Source organism: Stegostoma tigrinum, unplaced genomic scaffold (assembly GCF_030684315.1).
Source record: "Stegostoma tigrinum isolate sSteTig4 unplaced genomic scaffold, sSteTig4.hap1 scaffold_192, whole genome shotgun sequence".
In the NCBI taxonomy this organism is placed as follows: domain Eukaryota; kingdom Metazoa; phylum Chordata; class Chondrichthyes; order Orectolobiformes; family Stegostomatidae; genus Stegostoma; species Stegostoma tigrinum.
Window position 1 is genome coordinate 115439 of NW_026728131.1, and position 4949 is coordinate 120387.

Here is a 4949-nt window from a genome sequence, read left to right on the forward strand (position 1 = left end):
GCATCAGTCTTGAGGTTGGAAGGCACCAGTAGTAGAACTTTAAGGGAGTCTGAAGCAGAAGCGAGTGTGGTGGCCATCACTAAGGAGATGGTACAGGGGAAGCTCAAGGGTCTGTGTGGAATTTGTACATTCTCTCCATGTCTGCATGTGTCTCCGCCTTGTGCTCTGATTTCCGTCCACAGTCCAAAGATGTGCAGGCAAGGTGGATCAGCCGTGGCAAATGTGAGCTTGCCGGGAAACAGTGCAGGGCTGGGTCTTGGTGAGATGTTCTTTGCGGAGATGGTGCAGACCCAATGGCCTCTTTCCGCTCTGTAGGAATTCTATAATTCCAAGAAGATGGTAAATTACATGGACCAGATGGACTGTCCCCCAGAGTTCTGAAGGAGGTAAGTGAGAAGACCATGCGGGCATTGGTGATCTTTCAGGAGTTACTGGAGTCAGGGTGGGTCCCAAAGGAGTGCAAAATGGCAAATATAACACCCCTGTTTAAAATGGAGGGAGGCAAAAGATGAGAAATTACAGACCTGTTAGCCTGGCGCTGGTCATTGGGTCAGATTTCAGAGTCCAATATTAAGGATGAGACCGGACAATGCTTGGAAGTACATGGCAATACTTGGAAATACATGGTAAATTGGGCTGAGAAAACACAACTTTGTCAAGAGAAGGTCTCTGTTAGATTCTTTGGGAATGTCACCAGTGAGTCAAAACCAAAGAGAGCCATTGAACTTTATCTATTTGGAATTCCAGAAAGCCTTTGGCAAGGTGACACACAGGAGTCTTCAAAATAAAAAATGAGCTTATGGTGTTCGGGAGTAGGTACTGGCATGGACAGAGGATCGGCTAACTGGCAGAATGCAGAGAGTGGCAATAAAAGGGTCTTTTTCAGGATGGCAGCCAGCAACTACAGGAGTTCCGCACTCATCAGAGATCAGACTACAGCCATTCACGTTATACATTAGCAATCTCGACAAAGGAACTGATGGTATTGTTGTCCACAGGGCGTTGTTGCTAAGTCTGCAGATGACATTTCGATAGGTGGAGAGGCAAGTAGTGTTGAGGAAGTGGGGAGGTCACAGAGAGTCTGTAGAGATGGGCAAGTACAGGCATAGACTATTTTCTAAATGGGGAAAGGCTTCAGAAATCTGAAGCACAAAGATGCCCCAGTTCAGGATTCTTTTAACATGCAGGTTCAGTTGGCAGTTGGGAAGGCAAATGCAATGTCAGCATTCATTTCAAGACGGCAAAAATATAAGAGCAGAGATGTATTGCTGAGGCTGTGTAAGGCTCTGGTTATCTTGCATTTGGAATATTAAGAGCAGTTTTTGGCCATCTATCTAAGGAAGGGTGTGCTGGCCTTTGTCAGGGTCTAGAGGAGGTTCTCAAACATAATCCTGGGGATGAAGGCACCGTCACGTGAGGAGTGGCTGAGAACTCTGGGTCTGTACTCGATGGAGTTTAGAAGGACGAAGGGGGTCACACTGAAGGTCAGTCAGGCCTGGATAGAGTGGACATGGAGATGATGTTTCCACGAGTAGGAGAGACCAGGACCTGAGGGCACAGCCTCAGAGTCAAAGGGACCATCTTTCAGGATGGAGGTGAGGAGGAATTTCTTCAGTCAGAAAGTTGTGAATCTGTGGAACTCATTGATGCAGAAAGCTGTGGAGGCCAAGTCAGAGTTGATTTCAGGCATAGATAGATATGTTCTTGCTTAGTGAGGACACAGGAGGTTGAGAATGACAGATCCCACTCAATGGGCTGAATGGTCTAAATCTGTTCTGAAATCTGAAGGTCTAAAACACTGGAATGTTAGTTCAGTGTTATTTTTATTGCACTGCAAGGACAGTATCTTTCCAAAAGACCTCACAAATTTTCCCACTCTGTTGTTGCAAACCTATTCAATAACTAGCAACAATGCTCCTATAGTGCCTCCCTCAGCCGACGCTAGTTAGTTCTACACTCATCGTAACTGCACGTGTTTGCCACCACTGAAACATCCCGGTATTACTGGCACTAGTGCCATGTTTAAAGGCTATTGTGAACCAGTAAAATACCCAGAATCCAGAACTGCCTTGTACAGTTCATAGCATTTGTCCCAGACAGGGCAGGAAAGGGGAAATTAGCACCTTATTTACAGTTAGGGACCTGGAGGTCCTGGTGGATGGATTGGTGCAGTGGAGGACTGTCCTCTTTCCCAAGGACAAGCACAGGAGGCCACAACACAATATTCGGCCAGACTCATCTGAGGCTGTCCAGTGTCAATGCAGTCTCAACCACCAAAAGAACCATACAGCAGTGCTGCAGGATCAGTGACCTCTGCTCCAATGGAAGAGGATCCTCATTGGTCTGTGCTACCTCACATTCACACTCTCTCTAATTCTGCACCACCCTTCAGCACAGCTCATGTAATACCATTCTCACCAAAGCATTCAATGTCTGTCTTCGCTTGCTCTCGTCTACTTGAGGGCCCAAGGCTATTCATCCTGTATATTCTCTGTGCCTCTTGCTCTCACCCAGGAGACCTCACCTCCCTTCCCAAACATACATGAGCACTAACAAATGCACCACCTCATTTCATCTCACTCAATTCCTCCCTTTGTTTCATTCCAGGAAAAACAGCCCACAGTAGGGCAGAAAGAGCCAACACAGGTAGTGAGGTGTCCAATGTTTGACTTCTCACAACCTATGACGACAGTGTCCTGACCATGGTCATTCTGAGCAGCCAACTGATTGCATCCAAGCCCCTCGAGTGATATCAGACAATGCCCTGGAGTTACCTCGATCTGCTGCCTGAAACTGCCTCGCTTGACTGGAGACCATTCCCCTCGGAACCTGAAGCATGACCATGTGGTTGGAGACAATGCAATGCCTTCTGTGCTTCTGCAGCTGGCACATACTGCGGGTGTGAGATCAACATATCACGGTGCTGAACGGCAACACATCCACTCCTTTGATTGATGACTGCTGACAAGCATGACAAGCTGTCTGGCTTGGTCTCGATGCTAAAAAGTTAATCAACATAGTAGCGTTATGAGTCTGTCAGATGTGGCGGAGGGGCAAACCTTAAGAAGACAAGGCAAATGAAGACAAGGCAGAGGAGCTGTTAGCATGCATGCAGGGACACAATGAGAGTTGAGAGCTCAAGCAAGGTGTCCTGATGTGTAACGTGGCCCAATACACGAATGGGTGCCTGTCCCTGCATATAAAAGTGCCCTGGCAGTAGCACTGCAATGTGGGGGGCTGCTGCAATCCAGAATGCAGTAATGAAGTACAGAAGAGTACTGAAAGCAGATCTGTGATGTGCCATGATGTGCTGAGGCTGGAACATGTCACATGTCAAAACTGTGGACATGGGGTGCTCCTGATGGGTGTGGCTGCAGATGCTGCGGACTAGTGCCCAAGTTGGAGGTGCAGAGGAGCATTGAGCAATGTGGAAGCACCACACACCCACTCAGAATTTCATGTTGTTAATTCGGAGCATCCAGTTTCTGTCTGGCAGGTAGAAAAAGGGAATAAGTACTAATGAGGGTGGTACTGAGAAATAGTGCATGTCGTTCAGTGCTCCCTAGCGAGAATTTCAGCTCAATATCTACAACTTCCCTGGAAAAGGCAACATTTTGGTTTTGACATCCTGAAGCAGCTTGAGCTGCTATCAATATGAAGGGTACGCACCTAATGAAGAATGTCAAAATTGACAGTCGCAATAACGATTTAATATTGGAACACATCTCATGCAGACAAAGCTCAATTTTATATTAACGGTAAATTCAAGGTGATTGGGGTGATAGGAGGACACCGAAAGTTTAACCCTGGACGTCCATTGCCAAGTCCATGAATTGTATCCAGCCTGGACTGAAAGAAAATAAAATTCTCTCCGCTTGCAAGGATTCCCCAATATACTGTCACAGTCCTAATACATTTCCAAGTGAAGTGCATAACATTATTCCTGAATGGAGTTTACTAAACAATCTGACTGAGATAAGCTGAACGACAATTAGTCTGGAAAATACCACAATGGCACAGTTAATGCCCTTCAAGATACTGGCGAGGTAAAAAATTCTCAGTTATGAGAGAGACTGGTATGCTGGGTTTGTTTTCCTTGGAGCAGAGGAGGCTGAGGTTGGGGTTGGGATCTGATTGAGGCCAAGAAAATTATGACAGGCACAGGCAGAATACATTGTGAGAATCCTTTCTCCATGGCACATGTGTCTAAGACCAGATGGCACAAGTTTACGGTGAGGATTAAATGCTTTGGAGGAAGTCTGAGGAAAAGCTTTTTCATCTAAAAAGTGGTAGACATATGGGGCACGCTGCCTGAGAGGGTAGTTGAGGCAGGTATTCTCAACATTTAAAAAGCATCTGGGATGAGCATTTAAAATGCTCGGTCAAGTAGGCTGTGGAACAAGTGCCGATAAATGAGATTAGTGCAGCTTGGTGTATGTTGGGAGGCATAGACACAGTGTTTCTATGCTGTATGACTCTACGAGATTGAGGGTCACATAAAAATTTATTCTACATCTGGCCGTTTATTCCTTGACATTAACTGGATGATGTTCATATTGTGTACTTTATACACATCTTTCTCCAGCACTAACATTTGTCACCGTGAAGAGCATTACAATCAGAGTGTCAAGATGTCTACATGATCCTGTACAGATCTGACCAAATGGATTCCAAAGTATATCAGTTTCAATTTTACGATTTAAAACAAAAATCGCTAAAACTTTCAACTACTTTATCTGTTTAAGTGAAATGAAATTAGAACATACTGAAACCTTCTGTCAACAATACCAGGATTGATTTTAATCAGTCGACAATCTTCATCTTCACTGAACGGATCATGTACATATCAAAATCCAATATGTCGGATGCAGTTTAAATGCACCTTAGGAGAATCTAAACATACTACATTAAAGTGTAAATCATACATACGTATCAAATACATTCAGCAG

At 45.1% G+C, this 4949-nt stretch overlaps 1 long non-coding RNA gene across 3 annotated transcripts in view; it reads right to left on the reverse strand.

Annotated features, from left to right (window-relative positions):
• Positions 1-3087, reverse strand: part of LOC132207876 (uncharacterized) — a 96396-nt gene extending 93309 nt beyond the window's left edge. For 2 of the 3 annotated variants that reach the window (XR_009443947.1, XR_009443948.1), the window contains exon 1: positions 2775-3082. This is a non-coding gene — a long non-coding RNA (uncharacterized LOC132207876). Of the gene's footprint in view, positions 1-2774 lie in introns of all 3 variants that reach the window. The other variant, XR_009443949.1, reaches the window with a different exon arrangement.
• Between the last annotated feature and the right edge of the window lie 1862 nt (positions 3088-4949).